At 33.8% G+C, this 24841-nt stretch overlaps 1 protein-coding gene across 2 annotated transcripts in view; it reads left to right on the forward strand.

Moving 5' to 3' along the window:
• The first annotated feature begins 404 nt into the window (after positions 1–404).
• LOC137922021 (neuronal calcium sensor 2) overlaps positions 405–24841 on the forward strand; it is a 53723-nt gene continuing 29286 nt past the window's right edge. Inside the window, exons 1-2 of one of the 2 annotated variants that reach the window (XM_068764855.1) lie at positions 405–489; positions 22541–22564. The gene's annotated coding sequence lies outside the window, so the exon portion shown is untranslated. The remainder of the gene's footprint in view (positions 490–22540; positions 22565–24841) is intronic. The other variant, XM_068764864.1, reaches the window with a different exon arrangement.

Consider the following 24841-nt stretch of genomic DNA (forward strand, 5'->3'; position numbering starts at 1 on the left):
CGCTTTGCAAAGCGCGCCGCGCCTACTCCCCAACGCGCATGCCCCGTGCGATCCTCACGCGTCCCCGCTACGTCACGGTTTAAAATGAAATGCGGTTTGGAGCTTCGTCCATTCGCCCGCTCCGCCGTCACAGTAAGACCATCGGTTGATGCGAGAGGTCCCTTCTGTTTTCCGTAGATTGAAAAATCGGTAGAACGGTCGTTTGGCCCTATTTAGTTGAACACTCGAAAGGGAGCGCGGCAGCCCCGGTATCGATCTGAGCGCTTCTCGTGGCCGCTCGCTCGTGCACGACGCTCTCTCGGGATATTCAGCAAGCGGTCGTCGTTGGCGCCGGCCTTACCGCGCCATTTGCGCGCCGTGTGAACCCATTCCGTTCGCGTGAACATGCTCGCCGAAGCTAATTGATAACGCGCGCCACACGCACCTGCAAGTACGCCGGCCACTTTCGCTGCTCCGCTCGCGCTAACATTTTGAGCTTCGGAACTTTCAGTAAGTCACTTTAAATTTATCCAACTTGTTTTCTCGACTTTTCAAATTTTAATTATTTTGGCGTAGTATGGGCGAATGTTTTAAATCGTTTCAAAACGTATTTGAGCTGCAAAATTATTATTTAACATACCCCTTGTTACTTATTGTTTTATTTATGTACAGTTTGAAAATGAGTTTGTATATTTACTGCAAAACCGAGAAAAGTGTGTAAACATTTCTTTATAAGAGCTAGCGGGCCATCTGGTTTATAATTCTAAACTTAGATTGTTTAATCGTAAACCACTATGTAGGTATTTGTGCGGCGTTTGGTACAACGCGACCACTCTAATATTGTACAGCATTCTTTTTCATCGAAATGATAGGTAAATTAAATTTATGTTTTGTATAAATGTTGCTGCATTGAAGCTACTTTATTTGACCGTAACATGATAAACGTTCCAACAGCTTATATACATGTGATCTAGACTTTTCCTTTTTCATTGGCATGTTTTAAAGACTTTCAATTTCAGTGGGTTGTTAAATTTGACTATTATCTTGAATCTGTTGATTTTCAAGCAAGCGATATTCATGGTGAAATAATAACTGTAAAGTCGTTTAAAAAATTATTAAAAATCGACATACGTGCATTTGAGTTCCATGATCAAATCCAGTTGCTCAAGCGTTTCATCATTCCGTATCAACCATTACTTTTAAATACTTTCAAATGATGACAAATAAAATATTTATCATAGTACGGTAATAACAAATATATATAAGGTCGGGGGAAAGTTCATTTCGCGAATAATTCGTATAAACATAATGAAATCCTTTTGGCTGTACTAGCATCTGGCTGATGTTAATGATTTTAAAAAGATTGCATGTTCAAAAACAAAATGAAGTTATATTTCACTTGTTTTGTCTGTCAAATTGAGTGAATATTACGAGGAATTGCAATTTATATTAAAATTTTACGATAAAAAGAAGGGAAAACATCTATCGGAAAAAAGAATTATGGCGTTAACGGACCTAATGCAGTGTTAGTAAAAGTAGCATAAAGTTGTTTTAAGTGTTTTCAATCCGGGAATTTTGAAGTTGTGAATTTTCGTTAAATACACGCCATTTTTGAAAGATTGGTATGATCTGTTACTAGGTATCTAAATAATTTAAAACTGACTATAAAAGAGTTTTGTCATATTAAAGCTGGCTATTATACTCATATAAACCTTTATTAGCACTGTGGTAAACTCATTTGTGATTATTCATTGAGAAGTGATGAAACTAAATCGATTTTAAAGAGTCTGATGAATAGTGGATCACGTATGACAACAACGTCCAGGCTTCTTACACTGACAAAATCCACAATCATATGCATCACCTTACTTTTTAATTTTTTTTGTGGTCTTCGTTTTTGGGGACCTCTCATACTTCCCTGTTTTAGAGGGTACACTAGGGATATTGTACAATAATAATTTCTTAACAGCTTTTTATTATTTACATGCTTATCATTCTTCCATTTTAATGTCAATTATTCTTTCTTCTAATATTTCTCACATACTCTTTTATTCCTTTTTAATTTTGTTCCGTTTATACCTCACCTTAATTTTGTCACCTTGCCTCGCCGAATTTCAAATGTGTTACATTTTCTGTATTAATTTATTTTTGTAATTTTACTTTCTTATACATTATGCATTTATTTTAAAATTTACGTTTGTATTTATTTCTATTTTTTGCTTTATTAATATTCTTACACACACAATATAAAACAGATTTAATAGTTTGCTATCACAGTGCGTTTTTATTTATTTTTTTAATTGATTATCCCACCTGTTTGTCCCTCTTGATGTACTCTCATAGGAGCTTCCTGCAATACTCCAGGAAAGTCCGGCGGCTACCTTGACTGTCACCAGCAAACCGATGGTATCCTCACTGATCCTATCCTGCGACCGAGACTAATATTCTACTCACAGCGCGCCGAATACCGGACAGCCGGTGTAATTAGATGGGCCACGGTCTGGTCTGCATTACTTTCCATCATCAGGTTTACTCGAAATAAGGTGATGGTGTGTGTATGGAGGAATTGGATGGGTATTATTACTTATGAGAATTTATCGCCGGACAAAAGTATCGATTCGGTTCTCCAGTGTCAAAAAGTTATGATATTAAGAGAAGTTGGGAGAAAACGGCCCAAACGCTAGACCACCATATAATAAGGTATTCAGCAAAAATTAAGAGTTTGGCTATGAGGTGACAAAATGTCCCCAACTCTGAACACCCCTGACCTTACGCCTTCAGATTTCTACCTGTTTCCGTTTCTTTATTCTGTAAGGAGTATCAGGTAATATTGAAAGAGTATATATATATATATGCATATATATATATATGTATATATATATAAATATTAGTTAGTGTATATATAACATATATGCATACATATATATGTGTGTATGTGTTATATCATATAGTTCATATTTCTTAAGTTCATCAAAATTGTCACGGATTTCTAACCTCTTTTTATTTATTAAATAATAGTATTGAAAAAGTAAATATCAAAAGAATGTTGTTGAAAGTGTACAAGCGAAAAAAAGTATGTTAAAATAATAATATAACTTCAGTCTAAACTCAAAACCTGAATTAATAGCTTGGTTAAAGTATTTAAAAGTATTTCTTTTTAACTATTGAACTGTTCTTCCTTTCTCACTAACAAATATATTTAGTAAAAGTAAATGATTAATCATTAACTGACCATTATAATAAATAAATAAAGCAATTGGGTTAACGATTACGTTACGAAACGTAATTTTTGAACATATGACCTATTATTACATGTATTCATATTTCTATACAACATTCGTGTATTATATTACATCTTACATAATGACGGATATTTATAAGCCATTTTTAAATTATATGTTCATGGCTATTCTTTACGTTCTAACAAGAGAAGAGTCTTCCACTCAAACCGAAAAAGAATCTCTAAAACGAAAGAACAAAGTAACCAACACTTCTATGAAGTACAATACAATCTTTTAGGCTAAAATGAAAATCGACTGCATGAAAAAGGCGAATACCCACAAAAGATGAGATTTTTAAAAGTTCGCTGACAATTATTGATGATGTTAAATATTAAATTCTCAATTATTTATGTACTAACGATAAAACTGTTAGCAATCGTCAAAAAGAAAAATATTACAAAAATGATCAATAAATTTATTCGGTCCTTTTCATTATACGATACTAAATATCATGACGCCTGGAGATTTAGTATGACCTCAACTTATAGAAATTAATTTGTATTTATCGAATTTGGGATGTAAAATATTACGTTCCAAAACAGTCTCCAAAAGTTTTCATTAAAAAAAATATTGCAAAAAATTTTCAGATCGTTAAAATAGCACCATTTCTAAAGGCGTTTGTTAGGTACCTTCTAATTTCATTTGCAGAAAAAGAAATATTTCAGATTTTTACTAACACACATTATTCTGATTTGGATGCGAGAATCGTAGGTGCAATGGATATTTTAGTCCTGTATTACTTGGGATTATCTGAACATCAAATAGTATTGTAAAACCTTCATCAACTCTATTGTTATACCAGACCGCTTTTTTTTTCGCAAATGTTTATTTACGAAAAATACTGCAACCATATATACTATAAATACAAATGGCATATACTTTTTACTAGCATCATAAAAAGTAAATCTCTTTTCACCACGGCAGCTACTTTATTTCAATTTTTAAAAAAATGCCTACCTTGCATTTAACTTTAGCGTGACAAAGTATGCGAATGCACCGTTGATAAATTGGTTTGCCATTAAAAAGTTGCGTTTTATCTAGTTTCCACACCTTTTTAAATGAAACTTTTTCTATTTATCAAAATGCCAATTGGAGTTTAACATAAACTTCGAAGTGGCAAATTCAAAAAGTGAATACAAATACATTTTACATTTTGACTGGTTAATAAATTATTAATGTATTTAAATAATAAAATATTAATAAAATGGTCAAGCGGATGAGGTTTAAAATAAATTATGCGATTTTGATTATGCGGTTTATTAAATTATATCTAAGCGGCATGACATAGGTAAATCATTAACCATTTTTTAGGCAAAAAAATATAAATATACGTCAGAAAAAATACGAAGATATAAAATTACAACCTACCAAATGAGAGCCGGCATATACTTAAACTTGTAATAGTAGTTTAAATCTATTCAATTTCCTCTTCCTTGTCTGTCTTGCGATAAGTAGGAATGAGTTAATTTTATCACGAGAAAAAAACTATACTTGTCTTTTTATGAGGGTAGAGTCTTGTATTCAAGACACAATGATCATCTTCCGTTTTTCTTAATAAAAGTCAATACACAACGAAATGTCTTAATTATTAAGAGTTTCAACATCAAAATCCTGTATAATAATAAATGAAAAAATAATCGAAAACGAAAACCAGTAAATGGGTACAACTTCACTACAGGTCAAGCATGTTTCCAATTTAAGACTTTTTATTTCAGTTTCCACTGTGCATTTGCTACAGTAAAGAAGCTTAATGAAAAAACTCGTGCTATACACTCAGCACATATTAGTACTTAGTACATAATTGTTTTTTCATAATAATTTTCAAGTAATTGGCGTTGTTTCCTATGATTCAGCTTATTTTGTGTGTAGTAGAGATAAAAAGTTAGATGTAATGTGAATTTTTCTGAGTACAATACATTGTCCTTTTTCAAGAGTTTCCTTTGAATATGTTACATAATTTTTCAAGGATTAAAAACGGTGTCAAATATTTCAAACTGTAAGAGATCTCTCAGCTTTCACTTATTTCTTAGCAAATATGAAGGATTTGTAAAATAAAAAAAAAAAAAACAATTGCTTGTTTAATAAACTAATATAACTTTAAATGTTACTCTTGTTGCGACTGGGTAAGACAGTCGAATCGAAATGGAAACCATTATATCTGCGGACACTTGGCAACGATAGCATGGCAATGGTTATCTATATACATGACGTATGTAACTTTGCCATCAAAAACGTCCATAATATGAAACATAACATTAATGCTATGTGATATTCCCCTTGCTGCACAGATTTTCTTTAGTGTATTATGGACTCGTATACTCTCTGAGATATAGCGGCCCAAAAGTGAAAAGATATTAAGCTTTGTTTCTGAAATGGCTTGTCCGTGTTTATTATCGAAGTACACATTTCTTTCGCTTGTATTTTAATGTTTTCGCAATTACAGAGTGCAAAATGCCTAAACTGCTAGAACTAATTGGGTGTGAGAGTGCATGATGTGTTCGAGCTTCAATTCATGGATAATCCACAAATAGAAAAAAAGGATGTAATCATTTTTTAAATTTAATTATTTCTTGCACGTCGCACGACATAAATCATATCAAGCTATGATACTCGTAGTAATTTGTCATCATAGTTTTAGTAATAAAATAAAAAGTTATTATAATAAAGCAATTAAAAGTCAATTAAAGGAATGTTTTCATTCATGGCTACGGTATAGTTTTTGAATCTTATTTTTAATAGAACAGGGCAAAAAACATTTTCATATTTTTTATTAATTTTTGTAGCCAGCTGTGCCCGCAACATTGACCGCGTGTAATTTAATTTTTTTTTGTATAAAAGTAGCCTAGCTTACCCTTACCCTTTATTACATCAGTTACCTGCCAGCATTGGTTCCGTCAAAATGGATTCAGACATTTCAAAGATTAGCCAGAATAAACAGACAGACAAAAATTTTGAAAATGTAATTTTGGTATGTATACCGCATATATATTAATTTTACGTACAATTTTATTACCAATTACAATACAAATAAATTAAATATATATCAATTTTATTCATTTGTATAGATTAAACATAATTGTGGCTTTAATTTTTAGCAAAGTTTATAAAAATGTAGTAACAGAGTTTATTTTATTAAACAAAATATCCCCTTTCAGTGTACAGAATTTTTATGAAATAACAAAAGCTTGGCAATGAATTGCTCTTCCTACTAAATTAAGATGGTTTCTGATTGCCAAAAAACCGAAGGAGTTACTTCTGATCATTCACAGACCAGGGCGCGTATGAAACAGTTGTATATTTTAAGTTAAAGGATCCTAGACGCGCTCAATTCAATTCTTGGTATCAAGACTTTTGTATTATACTCCTTACGGCTGAGACGAATGAATGTTTATATAGTATAGTCTATAAAGTCGTGCTAGTTTACTGCTCGCGGGATCCTGATCCGTGAACCATGAGACTCTTTTACAAAATCTAATATCAACTAAATTTTGGTTCAAATCAGTGCAATAGTTCACTGGACAAAATCAAACTTTAAAAAAACAGCTATTGAATTATTTTGGAATTGTTTTTAAATAAATATTTACTTATACATTTACAGCGGAACATCGAATTTGACTACATTAGTTGTTGTTAAATTAAACAAGAGACGGAACTAGTACGTCTATTAAAATTTATTGTGGTAGCAATTCGATCATTTCTATACTCAATTGATTGTGCGATGTTAGTTTATCATCCCGTTTTTATAGTTCATTTACGATACATTTTTCTTGTGATTTTCCTTTTCGCTTTTCTTGTGATTTTCCTTTTCGCATGTTTCTTCTCTTTCATTTGTTTTTGTTGTTAAAATGCACAGCGCTTTGTTCATACAAAGCGTCACTTTCATTTTTAACAGCGGTAAGATTTCTTAAGATTTTACTAGAAAGAAAACTCGTCGTTGATGCACAATGCCAAACCTAAATTGCAGGGATTAATAATGGTTAACTCTATACCGTTCAGATGTACGTGTACAATTGACATAGTTTTGCTCCATCTACAAGAACGAGAAATTTAGTAGTTTTTATCTAAAAACATGTTTGGAATTTCGTTGATAGAACAAACGGATGTACTAATTGCACCTTCGGATGCAGGTCGACCAAAGATCTTACTCCATTTTCGCGCAAGTTAAATCAAGTCCGAATTTTAATTATAAACAGGAAGAAATGAGTGTCTGTACTCTTATTGTACAAAGTACTGGTACATACATATTATTTGGCATAGGGAAACCTTTAGTATGAATTAATTTTTATAATGCCATAAATATTCCCTGCTGTCCCGTTTGTTATTTGAAGGACTTTTGTTTCTTTCAATCCATTTCAGATCAAGGTCAGTGTAGCGTCGAGGTCTTCTAGTTGTTAATTGTAATTATATAGACCAAGGGCTCGGGACAGTAACTACCATATATTTAGTACATAATATTGCCAATGAATTTGGTGTTTCTTTTTTAACAAAATGACGGATTTAATAATTCATTTTATTCATTTCGTATTTTTTTAAACTATACTTTTTGTCTTAGTAAGAACATAGTACAGAAATATATGTGTAAGTACATATAAGAAATGTATTTATAAATATATTTCTGCCTGCATAGGTTGGTAAAATTTTGTAAATAATTAGTTAAGTATTTTACACGTGACCTCTAATTATTGAACAAATAATTGAACAATATACAACCTCATATAATGTAAGTAAATAATATATTAAAAAACAGTTAATTCACCTTTTACACGAAGTTTATTTGAATATTAATTGCATATAGGTGATAGTAATTGTCGTAAGAGGCGAAAAAAGAAAGATAAAGCAAAATTGTAAAAATTAAAAAAAACTTAATTTAACGATGCGAAGAAGACAAGATTTTAAAGCGGAGATGGGCAGGACATGAGCTATGGGATACTAATGAAAATTTTACTAAATTGATAACAGAGTGGTATCTTGGAAAAGAAAACGAAAGTACCTTTACTTTCTATTAAAACGTTGAGAAGACGACCTCAAAAAAGTGTCTGATTCAACAGCAAGGGAAAGAGGAATATTGAAAAGTTTAGAGGAGTACTTTGTCGAAGGACAAGCTATCTATTGAAAAACTGCTTGCCTATGAGATATATATGTATTATAAACAACTATAGTAATTAAGAACAACGACGTATAAGGACGATAAACCAACTATAAATTATTTAATGTGCGCAGAATTATAAACAGCAATAAAGGCGTTTATAATTGCATATAGAAACCATATTGTTTGGTGACTTTTTGTCATTTTGAAGATCTGAATTATTTCCTTGCTGAAAAAGAGACTCCTGAAAAAATAAGTAGGATAAGTGATTTTGCAGTCCGCCCTCTATCACTCGCCCTCTGACACTGCTTCAAGAATACTCAAAACGCCACGGGGTAAAAATCTGAAGCTGTAAGGTCAGAACTATTTTTCGGCGGACGTATTATTATCTCCCAGACAAATCTTTTAATTTTTGCTTAGCCAACGATAAGTGTGATCTAGCGTTAATATAATGTAAGATTTGCACCCCTTCTTTTGACAAATTCTGGCTGTTTTTGACCTTTATCACATACGCTTGTTGTGTATGATCGACTTTTCAACAGTAGTCATAAATATCTTTAAAACTTTTTTTTTTGCATTTTTTTCTCTTTTAAAATAAAATTTTAAAATGTATCTTATGGTTTCGTTATATCAATTTCATTTGAAACAACGATAAAAAGGTTTTATAGTATGTTTATGCATACTATTTGTGAAAATAGTTTTTCCCTGACCTTATACGTAAGTATACGATAACAATCTTGTGTGACAATCTAAAATAGTGAAAAAAAACGTAGGTTTCGTGGTAACTTTTTTTTTGCTCCGAGAGAAGATCAATGAATACCAACATCCTTTATACCTTTGCGATAATTCCTTATTATTCCTTTAATGATTACGTAGAAACTTTAAAATGTGTATTGCATGTATTCGATTTCATAAAATGTGTCCGACGAATAATCTTAATTTTAACTAACAATTGTTTAACAAATACAAATGGTTAAAAAAATTCTAGCTTTGCGAATGACGTGAGTGCGTAATCCAAAATAAGTTCGAGGCTTCTACATCGGAGGTCGGTATTGATTAAGGTAGGTATGCGACAGAAGATTTGAGTCAAGGTAAAAGAAAAGGTCGTCGTCCTGCGTTTTTCCCCTTGTCAACTTCACTACTTCATGATTGTGAATTTTACAAAATGTGTCAACTTCTGATTTAACAAATCAACGTTACAATAATAGTTATCGGTCTATTGTGTGATCATTTGAATAAGTTTTCATTTTATACAATTTAAGACTAAAAAAGATATAAATATAATACGTGTGTATAACACATGCATACTCGTATTTTTTCATAGGTTTCCTTCTGTAGAAGGTTTTTTTGCAGTAAACTAAATACAATTTTCAGTGTGCGTTGCCTTTGCTATATCGATAAATAAATCGCATGGCTGGCCCAGTCATTGAATGAGTGTGACATAATTCTTGAAAATCCATGTTTTTCACACGATCAATTGGAGATCATTGGTTCTGTGTTAAAAAAGCATAAACATTATTTGTTTACGCAACTGAAATTAGAACTAACAATGCTTTTTATTAAAAAACATTACAGTGAACACAAAATAAGTCGTTATATAAGGACACAAACTGTCAGGTCAGGTACTAATAGATAAATTAAATAGAAGTTTTGAAGTATTTTTAAAGTAGTTTCATAACACAAACTAATATTGTAGATTGAATTTGTCAACGAGTAATTGAAAAATATTACAACGGTATTTTTATTTCAACCCAGGATTTATTTCATACTTCAATATGATAACATTTGACATTTCGTACAAAGGTTACCTACCATTTTTACAGATGTGTAGCGTAGTTCGGAAAAAATGTTTAAGTATCTTTGATTAACTAATACGCCGAACCGAAATAACTTGCTCACAGGAGATTTGCATTTACGGGATTTGACTTTTAACATTCTGTAACCAGGAGCTTATCATACACATAAATAGACGACTTAATACAGCCTTGCGAAATATAATTAAAGTGGGAAATTAATTATCTGTTGATGATGATTATAAATATTATCTACGTTTGTGTGTTAAGGATAACAACACTGTAAATGACTTCATGGAAGATAGAATATCCTCAGTGCTCGCTTCCGGACTATTTCAATATCTTTTAAATATAATATTTTGATTTTTTTTTGTATAAAATATGTATGTAGACCTCCTGGTTTTCAATCGCCTGTTATGCTCAAGTCTATGCTATTAATTACCTGAACCGGAGGTAAACTATACTTGGCATCGGTAAGAGGTGATATAACACCTGTATTTATTATTAATACATAATACACAATACATATACATGTTAAGTAAAAAAATTTAAATTTTAATAATCGTTATCAGGGGATTACCGGATTTCTATTAATGTTGTATTTCTCTACTTTTCTTATCTTTCTTACAAATGTTTAAAACTTCAGAGTATCTTTCCTTGGGGTTTGTAATTGTTTTAGGAATCAGAACTGGTGCTAGACTTATCTTGACTTTAATTAAGAATTCTGACATTTACATCAGTGATTAAGAAGTTCTTCATTTTACTTTTATTATCCAAATCGAAATGAATTAGGGACGACCGTTATTGGTGTCATAAAGATGTAATGAATTCAGTTTAAAGCATTCTGCTTTGGCCTAACTGGGTAAAAGCTTAATGTAATGCGAAGGTAAAGAGTGTAAAGTGAGACAAGGAAACAGTTATAATTATGGATTTTATTTACTTTGCCATTGTTTAGAAAGGATTATTATCTATTTGCAGATAAATGACATTTTTGAAAATATCGTAGTGAAGTGTTAAGAGAAATGATATTTTTTATTTTACATAAAATTATAATTGGCAACGCCCAGGATTGTTAACATAACATAAATTAAATACATTAATTTAACATAGATCGAGGTTGCGGATTTCTCGTATTCAATTGGCAATTCACGTGGCAATTAGTGGGTGGTATTCAAACATTGCCTAGTACCTAACTGACTTTTCTACTTTACTTTGTTACAAGTCTCACTGACTATGCTTACTGTTCCTTAACTATGAGTATTGATTAAAATTGATATTTTGTAACCTTATTTATTTTAACCAGTTATTCAAATAAAAGGAGAGGCGTTAAATTTTTATATTAATCTTTGAATATTTAATTCATCGGTTTTAGTGAAAATATTCTGTCAGTCACAGCGATGCCTTCAATTTGCATACTGCTTAAATAAATATTTAACGAGAATTCAATAAACAAAGTACGTCTTAGAACTATTATTATTTGTTTTACCCGGAGATAACGCTATTTTATTCCTGCAAATTTATGTGATGGGTTTCACTAAATAAAATCAAGATCGCGGCGCGGCCCCGGCGATGCTTTCACACATTCGCAGGTAGTCACAGGTCGCCCACGCAGCCCCGTCTCGGTGGAGAAATATCCACCCTTCTCCCTCTAAAGATAAGCGCGCTAATACCACCTTCCATCTTGGCCTCTCTACCTAATCCCGTCACCCAGTGACCAAAGGAATTAGGAGAGCGAGTACTTATAAATACAGAGCATTTTCAGCCCCTTTCAGTGAGATCTAGTTTAAGTCTCGCTGCCAACCATTATGCCGACATGGTTCCCCTCTTCAGCACTATTGCCGTCACATCCGTAATCCGCTTAGTCACGAAGGGTTCTGAAATGAAAGCACAAAGGCAGTCGCACCCACCTCCGTTCGCCACTGAAATGGTTTGAACTCATCTTAAAGCGTCCACCATGGGCCAGCCATACACCACGAGTCGGAAAAGTTAAAAACCTCATAATTTCTGAAATCAACAAGTAATTTACCCCAAACATGATCTTAGCTGTAGTCATTTTCTGATAAAGCATTGAACACAATAGATAAACGGCTTCAAATTAATATTAAGGTACGAATAATTTGAATAGTCTTAGTAGTTGCCTTCATTAATGACTGTGTTAGACTCCATCCTGTCTTTATAGATTAATTAAATTTCTATCGATTTATACATCTGTACCAGAGTTTTGTGTAGATAACTAAAATAAAACTAACTAAATTGTTATTTTTGTTTACGGATTATACTTCTTCGATCACTTATCTTTTCTAGTGTGATTATTAAACACAATATTTTTAGTTTTAATTTTAGTTTAGTTTAGTTTACCTTAGTTTATTCTGAGCATTTGGGTAACAACTCTTCAAAATTTGACATTGTTTTGAAGGTACCGTGTTTACATAATAAAATTTCTCTAAAATTTAGGTCAAGCAGAGTGATTATGGTTTTAACATTATCGAAAGAGGACTTAGGTTAGTCTCAAAGGCAAGTTCGGGAAAAATGAACAATACTGTTCGTGCATAAATACGGTAAGAGATATTTTTAAATGCTTTAGAAAGCTACTAGGTGAAATTATAAATAGTATTTTTTCATAGCTATATCATATAATTCTCTTTTAACTATTTCCATACTCGTCAATTGCTATAAGTTATGTATTACAGTAATGGTTTATGTGATAAATAATTGGAACTTGCTAAAAATATGACTATTGTATTTGATTTAAGTTTAAAATTTTATAACTGCGTTTTTTCGCATCTTAGAATTTATCTTACTTTTTTTAATATTGAAATATAAAGATCTCAAAATAAAACCTATGTTTTCTGACTCTTTTTCCAAGCACGTAGCTGAGTTTTTATTTAACCGTTATAATATCTTGCCTGTATTATTTTTAAGGTAAGCCAAAAATAAATATCTTGCTTTCTATATAAAATCTTAGCAAGAATTTGTTAATCTAATTTGTACAAATAATCAATATGACGATGTAGCGAAAATAAATTTAAATTAAAATCGTAATTAAAATATTTAAACAGAAAAATACGAAATTTTTTTAAAAAATTTAGGAGGCTTCTTTTTATCGAATGAAATATTCACTAAAAGATTTAAGGTGAACGATGGAAGATCAGCGATTACCGAGACCAAGTAGTTCTATTGTGCGATCAATTAATGCCACTCTTGAGATGAAACGAGTGCTTCCGTAGAATTTTGTTGGATATTAAAATGGAAAACCTAATATATTTTTTGTGACTGTTGCTCCCTCAGCGTCCCTTAAAATGCGAACATTTTTTTTATGCCATAATTCGAAATTATGAAAATACATGTATCTAATTAAACAGAAATACAATTTCGGGTTCCTTTATTTAATTTAATAACAATTCATTTTTCTTCAACAAAACAAATGCATATTATTAATTTGTTTATTGTCATTAAGCTATAGTCTTTTAGATCACAATCGCCATCAAGCACAGTGACCCAAATATGTTTACAATTGGCGTTAACAATAAGGCAGCGTTAATTAATATATTTTGTTATTGTATTAACAAGGATACAATTACAAAAGGTAGTGAAAATGAGTTATGTTGTGCAGAATATTGCATTTTGAAATCATTAAGAACCCTCGTACCTTCAAGTTCTCAGACGGCAATATGATATGACGGCTCTTTCCTTAACTTGTACAAATGTTCTGATGTGGATAATAACGCGAATGAATAAAATAATTAATAATAAAAAAAAAATAGTTACCGATAAAGTTTCTTCAGCCACTTCTTCTTAAAGTGTTATTATTTATCGAATTAAAATAATTGTTAGTTTTATAAATTCTAAAAATGAGATAACCGTTCGCATGATTTCGAATCCCGCAAATCGGAATGGTGAACGCGTAATAATAGACATAGCCGACAGGATGGACACAGATAAAAATTAGAATAAAAATACTGACAAATAACTTATTTCACATAGCTCTACTTTATTGTCTGGTATGGCATTTCGTAGGCTGAGTGCGGACGGTTCATTCGGCCTTACATATAATAGATTCGAGATAAATTTACCTCATATTTTATATGGAAATTCGAAACATATTTTTTTAAGTAACCATAATGTATAGGTGCCATTTTGTTTGATGAATTTTTGGCTTCTTGTAAGTAGAGACATGATTTCTTCGCTTTCGAGATTTTGGCACTTCTTATGAAAAAAAATAACGCCAAAAGTGGTTTTAGTAATCCTCTTTTGATGTTAATTTGACACAACGTAAATAATTCTTAAGAGACCGAAAAATCTGAAGGAACAAGGTCGGGGCGGATAGTTAGCGGTTCCTCTATCACCTTCTAATTTTTGCTGAGTGGAATAAATGTCTATAATGTAGTGTTACCAAGATCGTATCTTCTACGGAATAATTCTGGATGTTTTCGCCTTTATTCTTGCTTGAATCTCATCAGTTTTTGGCAGTACAAATCCGAATAGTTGCCCGGCGATAAAACCTCACAATAAACAATAATATTATAATTCCACCATACGCGGAGTATCGACTTATTACGAGTTGGCTCTGGTTTTATAATAGCTTGTGAAGCCTGGCCGATTTTTGGTCGCACGTTCTTGACAGTGATCTACTTTTAATTTTTCATTTCTACGAAAACTTTTCGCTTTCACTACTTGTCAATATAGAATCATAGATGAATACAGTACTTGTGTGATGACCAAATATCGAGGTTTTATGTAAACGCTGCTCACTTTCCACATAGGTCAAAATTGTTTTATGATCAATTTCCAATTTTTTAGCTTTCTCGTAATAATCTGCAAAAAACTTTTTTCCGAAAATGAAAAATTGATCCGTTATAATACATTTTCAAAGTCTTATATTTTAATAAATAGCATTTTACTAAATTATACCTCGTTGTTATTTGATTCAATTAGCTAATCTGTATGACTTAAATTATACCCCGTTATCTTTAATTTAAATTATAATAAGCTACAGATTTTAAGAAAATTTAACTTCCGTATTTGCTTAATTCCCGTGCAAACAATATATGAAAATGCTGGATTGTTGCGTGTTGCTGATTGTGAATGAATCAATATTACAATATAGGAAAAAAAATAATAAAAACATTTTCCTTTTTATTAAGGTATTAAAAGTGAGCAACTTTTCTTGTAAACATTGAACTTTTTCTTGTGAACAAGACTTGAATATACTTGTATATATTCAATGTAAAAGGGGCTCTCGGTGAAGTTATTATTTTTCAACAAAGAATGAGGGTCCTAAAGTTTAAAGCTTTTGTTTATCTGTCTGTGTCCACTCAACGTCGAAACAAATGGACTTGTTGCGATTTTGACATTTTTGAATTTGACATTTGCTTTCAGTTATCTCTCTCTTATCTCCGTTTGCTATATTCGATTCAATTCAGCCTGAATACAAAACACGAAATAAAACTTCCCTCGTGTAATTGAGTTTTACTCGAAAAATAATGTTATTAGCACATATATTTATTAGATCGTGACACAACGTCATTTGGAAATTTCGTTTTCAACAGTCAACCTTGTATCGTTTTCCATCTAAGGCCAAAATGACACACGCGAACATGAAACAAAAGCGATGACCATGAAATTCAGATTTATCAAGTATTAACTCCTGAAATGCTTGTATTAACTTTACACAAATTATTTATACATCGAATGTCTACTTACGCCTGTGGATAAAAATATGCTTGCGTGATATATTCCTCAAGAAAGGTATTTCTCCCTTATAAAAAGGTACTATTAAATTAAGAAAAGTGATATTCGAAGGATTTAAGGTAAGAAAATATGTAATCTAGTTCCTAGTCTAAGTTGAATACTTTGTACGCTTTGTTTTATTGCTATTTGTTGGATAAGGAATGTACAAAGCTTTGTAAAATAAATGTGGATTAAATACGTCTACGTCTATGGTAAAATAAACAGTAGTTTTGCTTTTTCCGTTAAAAGATTGGACTGTTGGGAGAGATGTACCTGTTATTCTTTTTTTGCAATAGTACGAAATGCTTTTACGAAGATTTGATTTTTATTCTAATGATCGTAATTAAATGTACTGCAAAATTGACGATTCTTTTTGAATTTCTTGCTATAGATAAAATCTAAAATTGCGTTAACATTCAATAAATTAAGCCACAGATTACTTTGTAAACATTTTTTTTAAGAATAAACATTAAGTTATACTAATTGGTAATAATTTTATAACAAATCATGTGTTCGTTTAAACGAAAAAATGTTTACTATTCTTTGTTCCAATATTAAACAATTTCCCTACGAGTAAATACCTAAATATTTTTAATAGTAACCGATATTTTTGTTTATTATCGGGAATTTCCAGTATGTGAATCATGTATCGTGTATCATTAACTTTTTATAGCGTATAATTTAAGTCAAATCTTTTTAAAATAAATTGTCAGTTACATTGCTTAATAGAGTTAAATAAATGTTCTCTCGAGTACGCTCCGTTGTTAATCTGATTTATAAGTATCAGGTGTACTTTCAGCAGCGTAAGAGAAGTCAAAAGTAATCAGGAAGTAAGCAAAACCGGAATATTCAAAAACTAGATTTTCCTAAAGATGTGGGTATGTGCATCGTACAATTTTGTCTCCCACTCTCTCTCTCTCTCTCTCTCTTCTGTTTGAGAAAGTCTTGCATAACGAATTTGTACACAAGTTATGTAATTCGACTGACGAGACTTCTTGAGCAGACCCTCTTACCTATTCCTCATTAGTTGATTATATTGTTCCCAAAGTTCCTAACCGTTAAGTTATGCCAATGGGGACCGTATAGTAACTGCCGGAGGGCAAGGGCTTATTTACGGTCGGTCATATTTTTTATCATTTTCAACCGACTCCGATAGCATGGCTCCTTAAGGTTAGTGTCACGTGCGCGAACGAACTACCTGTTTCTCCAAGCAGGTATAAGGATTGTAAGGCTTACTCACTTCTCGTACGTCACCAAGAATGCTCTACGGTTCCATCACCTCTCGGGACGCTGATAGATAAACTGGCTCTCGTAATGTCCAGATATGGTGCCGGAGTTGTTGAGGACGCTTACTTTTCAAATTCCACCACGAGATCTGGCCTAAACTACACCCGATTGCGTGGGTATCATTTGGAATATACCTCTTGTCAAGGAGACAAGTACCCAGTTTACCATAATGTGCTGGTTGCGAGCCAGCAAGCTACCGCTAACGGTCACCCCCTAATTGCGCGATTAATCACCAGGTGGCGCGTTCGCAAGACCAGTGAAGAGCATCACTCATTCCGCGCATCGCTAAACGCCCAGTCACAAACCATACCCAACAAAACAAACATATATACGACATCTGGAGTTAACCTCATTGCTCCTACGAATCCGACACCTATAAACGGTTACTACCGCTCACGTAATAGGCGGGCGGCTTCTGGTCCCTGTAGTATTTTAGTCCAAAGAACCGGACCGAAGGAGAAAGGATTAAAGTAAGTAAAATCGCCTTACTGGTGAACGACAAAGATTATCGCCTGACATTTCTAAGGTTAGGTAAAACAATAGGACAGAATTCAATACATAGTAGCGAAGTAATATAATAGTTAAAACAAATCTGTGATATTTTGGGATTTAGGAGAGGGATACAAAAGGAAGTGCGAACGAAGAGGAGAAAAATGTAAAAGTGACAGATGCTGTGAAGAACGAAAGATGAACAAAAAATATAAAGTAAGGAAAAATAAAATAAAATTACAATCAAAATTGAAAAGATAGTTTACCCTTGTAAACAAAGTCCCTATCCTATATGTAGGGGGGAACGAGAGGTCCTCAAAAACGGGAAGCTTGTTATCTCCTGGGTACACCTTGTTAGGTTAGGTGTGCTCAAAAGATTGATTATAGGGGCGATATTATACTCGCTCTATATCAACGACATACATCGCGTTAAAGGTTCGGCGCCCAGACGACAGCTGTATCTATACTTCAGGCGTTTGCTACCCTCACCAAACACCTCTAGACTGCAGCCAATGTCTTAGGACAGTAGTACCAGTAATCTCGAATCGAAATTTATCCCAGCAAAGGTGCGACAATGCTCTTCTAGAAGTGATATCGTTGCCTTCTAAATCCCATTTAGCTCATGGAAATTCGGTGCCATGGGCGAAACAAGTCTATTAAGTAGGTCTCGTCCTGGACTACAAACTAAATTTTTATGCACAAGTCCCTAACGAACGAAAAAGGCGACCTTATTCTCAGACATTTTAACCGTTACTTATCAACCGGAGTAAAATATAAGTGTCAAATAAAGTGTAGCTCTTTAAAGATGTAATCAGACCCACTCTAACACACGCAAACCCTTTGGTCATACAAGGACAAGAACACACACATTTATATGCCGAAAACCAATCAGCAACCTCGGAATTGAGGAAAATTCAATGTATCCCGAGAGTCGCAAATCCTTGATCATTCTGGATTGAAGCATTGTTGAAGTTTCTTTGGCCACTTCATCACCCAGCGTTAATGCTTCTGAAGTGGTAGTAATATCCATATTAATATTAAATAAAAGCAACCGACTAAGTCAACGTTCAGCCCTCTCAAATGCCCTAAGTCCAAATGCTAAAGGAGTGTTGTCGACGAGTGGCATCTCAAGAATCAAGTTCATGTCCCTTCTTTGGGGTCCCTCTCTCTGCATGAAGCATCCGCCTAGACGATCTAAGAGGTCGACGGCATCCCAATCTGAGGGCGAGCCGAGGCTTCTCAGGGAAGCATCGGCAAGTGCAGCATAGGATGTCAACCCACGAGGTGGACACACGCCTTAGTTAAGGACAAAGAAAGTGTCCTCTTAAATATCGTCGGAGATATCAAACGGCTGTAAATATTCCTGGATGATTTGGGTTGGCTAAATTAAAACTGAATCTGACGTAGAATAAGGGCCATGTCGCTTAGCCGCAAGAATCAGGCCGTTGTATACTGTATTTGTTGTTAATGCTGCTAGCCCGGAAATTTTTCTACTTTGATCGAAACTGAGTTCGCGGAACAGAAGGGTCCATGAACAACAAAATGAAATTAGCCCGATCTCTCCGGTTGAACAAAGTTGTACGGACGAAGGTAGATTATACGAGTGTGAGTGTGTAGTGTAACGAGTGTAAGTATGCAATATTTCATGAAAGAGAAGACCACTCGAATCGAAATCACTGTGAGCGAGGATGGGGCTACCACCATACTATGCCAATTTTTAACTCTTAAGAGCTGCATCATTGGCCAGCTGGTCCTCTCTTTTATTTCCCTCCGCCCAGGCTTGCGTTTTCACCCATACATCGACCTGATCACCTCGGGATTCAGATCCTTAGATACCTTCGCGACCCTGACCTTTCCTGCACACGTTCTCCAGGTGATTAATGAACGTGAGCTTACCATCAACTGTGAATACCTAGTATCGGGACCTCCCTAGTTTGATCAAGCAGCGCACATCCCATATTCAGTAATAGATTGTCATACTTCAGCTTATTGCTTAACACCATCACATTTGTCTTGCGAGGGACGAACCTGTTTGTTTCTAACTCCCCATTCCTGAATACGGGCGAAGCCCTACTCGAAATGTCCTGGGCCTTCTGTCAGGAGAAGACCAGCAAAATGTCAGCTGCGAAAGCCTGGCAGTGTGTCCCTTTTTTTGTGACCTCTTCCGGGAGAGGATTTATGAGGAGGGTTCAAAACGTTGGGCCGCCTACGGATCCCTGCCCGCAACCTTTGATGGTCTTCCTGGCCCACTCTGCCCCTGCGTACCATACGGACACCTTGCGATCGCTAAAGTAGCTATCGATAAGGCGCCGCAGATTCACGGGGCAGCGATTCTCTGCCAGTCTGCACCTTATAGCAGGCCACCAGGCGTTATCGAAGGCTCCCTCTATGTCTAATGATACCAGCATTGCGATCTCCTTCTCCTTCAACCGAGTTCGCAGATGCTGGACCAGGACATACAGGGTGTCTTTGGTACAGCTCTGTGGCATTAAGCCGTATTAGTGGTGACTTCTCCAAGATCTTGCCCAAAATGAGGCAATCTTCCGGTGAGCCTGTACTACTTTGGGTGCGCGTAGTCTTCCTTATCTGACTTACGTAACGCTATAACCACTGCCTTTCTTCGTTTTCGTGGGGAAGTGGGAAAGCACGAGACACCGGTAAGAGTGCGGCGTCTATGGCGACGGCCCCTTTGTAGACGTCCGCGGTGAGTCCGTCAGAGCCAGAAGCCTTCTTAGTATTGAAGGTTGAATCGGACCATCGGAGCTCCTCCATCGTAAGCGGGGGGGTCACATGTTCTATCTATAGACTATAGATATCTATATATCTATAGACTCACGAATTGACTTCATTGGCTTTAGCTCTTACAGATCTGCGATCTGGATTTTCCTTCCCGTGGTTGTCAAAAGACTACCTTTTTTTTAGTGAGGCCTCCGCTATTGGGACCTGTCTTTCCACCCCTATTTTGTTGGGAACAGGGTTTTTTATTTATTAACAATTTTTTCACATGAATTTTTTATTTTCGTCCTCGTCTTCCATAGTTCACAATATCTTTTTTTCTTCTTTCTATCTTTCCATAATTCCATCTTCCTTTCTCAATCATTCCATTCCTTTCATCCATCCTCAAACACTTCAGTTGTATTTTCTATTGCAGTATCACAGCTCTATTTAGTTTATTTATTTTTGTTATCTAAATCAATTTGTTTCACAGATTTTTACATTTTTTTATTTTAATTTCAATAAATCTATCTTAATAAGATTAAATATATAATAAGACTTACAATATTTTATGTTTAACTATGTTTTATTCCTATTAATTACGTATTGTGCAATTTTCCTGAAGAATTTGTGGACGGACTCTCTTGCATCCTTTTCCATTATAATGGAGGCGAGTGTCGCCTCCTCAATCTTTTTTCCTATCCGGTATTCGGTGTCGTACCGGAGCCCTCCAAATGCGGGACATTCTGCTACCAGGTGGATCACGGTGTGGTCCATGCCCGGTTCACAGAAGCACGAGGGGTCCTCTCTGAGCTTAAACCTATGAAGGTACTCAGAGAACCCCTCGTGCCCAAAGACTACCTTTTGGATGACCACACTCTTGACTTGTAGGGGAATAAAGGCTTTACGCAAGTTTTATAAAGATGAACTCCCCACCATATAGCGGGAAAGGATTTTGCTGGAAGAGCGCTTGAGGGGGTAGCCCTGAATGGGATGCACCCCGCTTCCAAACGACCTTATTAGAAATTTATGGAAGTAATCTAGGTTCATCTTTGAACGTCCTACTTCTGAAATTATGATGATGATAAAAGCTAATAACTGCATTCCGTGTTATACCCTGAGAATTTCCTTTTATAGTCTGTGTTGAAGATCAAATGGATTGATACCGTTTTAGCCACTGAATAATTTTAAGGTCCGACTGTTTAACGAGCGTAATTGGTAACAGATGAAGAATAGTACTCACCTGTTTCTATTACGTACCAGACCTTACAATAAATTCATACTTGTTTTGTATAATATTAGAAACTTCCCGAGCTTCAGATGGTTTTCTCCTTAATCTCGACTAACAGTCCATAGCTGAGATTCAATATATTCATTTCCGGCACCAGAAAGCCGTCCGTGTAATGTAAAAGCCAAGTTACAGTGAATGCAAACCTTTGTTGCACTCGTACTAATTAATTCCGTACGCCAAGTTTTAATTTAAATGCAAATTCCTCGTTATTCCATATACAATAAGTAGGAATTAAACCCCGCAAATATTGACACAATACAGTGTAGTTTAACACAAACATAAAATAGCAACAAAACTTTGGTTGGGATATTTAATTAACGAGCTTTACGAGAGTACTCTCATGCCACCGGGATTTCATTGTGTTATATTACGATGAGAAATTCCAAGCATATAACAATATTACAAAAATTTTAAGAATTTATGACGCATTCTCATGTAAGTCAAACCAGCCGTACCCGTGTCAACAAGTAAAACGATCGTGGTGAAATTAAATTTGGTTATTCTTGTTAAAATCAATATTTACGTTACTTTTAGTGGATTAACCTACATTAATATAAGATAATTATCGAATATTAAATCTGTTGGAGTGTTTCTATATATAATTTTTTGTACTTTAAAAGGGACTAGATTGTAAATACGGATATGTAAATTTGGTTTGTTTTGCAAGTAATTTTATGGTTTTGACCACTAACTTCGAATTGTTAGTCACGAAGTAACTAAGTTAAACGTTCTACAAAATTATAATATTTAGTTAAAAAAGGTGCTACAATGCTGCTATTCTGTCGTAACCTATTATTTGGAAAGTATTTCAGTTCCAAATGTTATGTCTTGTCTATAAAATTCAAAACACAGGTGTCTAGGTGAATCAATACGTGATCTTTGTTTACAGGCACAAATTCAGTGTAATCTACCGGTAAGCGAGATTCGAGATAAGTGTTGTTTTAGTTGGTAGCTCAATCTAGCTAGAGCTTCCTATTGGCGTAATATTTATAGGTACGTAATTCGAACTATAGATTATCATAGAAATCCAACAACCGGTTTTAATTAAAATCTTTCTGTTTTTTAATTCTATTAACGTAATTTTATTTTAAAAAATCTTATTTAGATAGACTATACATTAAACTATGCCAATTCCGTCTTACATTAAATTTGATACTGATTTTACTTACATTAGCTGTTTCGAAGTAGGTATACAAAAATAAATATTATTTTTTAAGTACGGTGTTTAAGTTGAAATTAAATAAATTATACAGAATTTCGTAACATTTTCTCAAAATAATAATTCATTTTGAATTTAATCAACGGCACTGTAATCGAAGAGGCGAACAAATGAAGCATTCTGTTGTTCATCATCTACAAATAACCTATTGCCTAAAAATAAGCATAGTTTCGTTTCAATATTTGCGGGAGAGGAACACCAGCTGTTGCATTCCTTTTCCGCAAGGAAACTAGTATTTTCTCTGGTTTATGTACTTTTTAAATAACTTGAAACTCTAGGGAAACTCTGTTTTGATTTTGAAAAATGTTTTATGAATAAAGTAAAACTAAACAGTTCCTTGAATTACAAATGCACTGTGTACTGCGTCAAATTGTGCCGCATAGCTTGTTAACAGCTCAATTGATGAAGCAAAGGTCTGACTAACTGGTTTATTTAATTGAGACTTTTTTATAGGGTTAAAGGTCATATGATTCCTAAGTACTCATATACCATCCGAATTATAGGTTTCATTAAAAGAGAATAAAGGCGTAATATTTTCGAAAATTCAATTGGAATTCAAATAAAAGTTTAGCTTTAATTTCCTTAACTTTATATTAATGTTTTGTTATTAATGTAAGGGTCTCTTGTCGCGACTCCTTTATCTCTGGCCAACCTTGACCGTGAATTTCCTGTAACTTTCATGATGTCATCACTCCATATTTTGTCCAGCGTACCTCTCGATATTTTCTTGTATAAAGGAGTAAATTTTGTAGTAATTTGTGACCAGCTATCGTCTTTTACCTTTACATGTGGTCTCCCTATTTCCACTGTAGTGCATTTTTGACAACAGGTTTGGCTTTTGTTATTTTACCTATCAAAGTGCTGTTTACCTTGTCTCGTAGCTTTACATTTAGAAAGCTTCTTTCTATACTCCTTTGACACGGCTTGATTTTATTTATTAATTTTTGCATTTTAATTGGTGAACGTCTTTTATAAACTTCCTTCATTGACCAATATCTGTTCTATGTAAATTTTATTCTTCCCTTAATTTCTTTGTCCACACGAAATTGAAATGTTTACAAATATTTTACGTGCTAAATACTATATATACTATATACTCTTCCACGTATTCAAGAGTTGTATCCCCAATATTTACCGGCTTTTTTTCTATTTGTCATTGACTTGGTCACGGTTAATTGTAAGCCCCACTCGTTTACTCTACTTAAATCAACCATGTAATTTAGTTTTTCGATATTCTGAAAGCAATACTATATCCATCTGCAAGCCTCAGATGAGAGAGATGTTTTCCATATATCTTTATTCCAGCGTTTTCTCAATTTAACTTCCTGAAGATAGATTCTAGTACCGCTATAAACAGTTTGGGTGAAAGTGGATCTCCTTGTTTGATTCCCCGTTTTATTTGAAATGTTGGTCGTTGAGCTCCTTAGCGTATTCTCGTAATGCTATTGTTGTAAATAGCTTTGATCAGCTTTGTGTACTGAACATTTTACACCTTGTTCGTTTAATGCTTTTCAGATTGATTCATGTGAAATTAGGTCAAATGCATTTATATAATTATGTGCATGTTTAGTACAGTGGCATGTCTAATTCATTATACTTCTCAATTACAATTTGTTTCCAGATTTGGTCAATAATTGAATAGTTCTTAAAAACACCGTCTGTTCTTTAGGTTGATTTCATCAATGTCCTTTATAATGGGTCATAGCAGTGTGATAGCGAACACTTTACATTGACAAGATGTTAGGTCAATTGGGCTGTTGTTCGTGATATTTTTAGGATATCTTTTTTTTATAGAACAGTATTATTTCTAAACATAGCCGCTATTCTGGTAGTTCATTTTGTACTTAAATTTGGTTATAAAGATGGTTGTAAGGATATTTACCAGTACTTCTTCGCAAGTGTTGAGCATAATATTTTTGATACTGATAGGGCCTGTACTTTTATTTATGTTTTAATTCCTTGAGGGAAGCT

This window comes from Battus philenor, unplaced genomic scaffold (assembly GCF_028537555.1).
Source record: "Battus philenor isolate CCGP_79_NKW_IND1 unplaced genomic scaffold, ilBatPhil1.0.hap1 SCAF_1, whole genome shotgun sequence".
Taxonomy (NCBI): Eukaryota; Metazoa; Arthropoda; class Insecta; order Lepidoptera; family Papilionidae; genus Battus; species Battus philenor.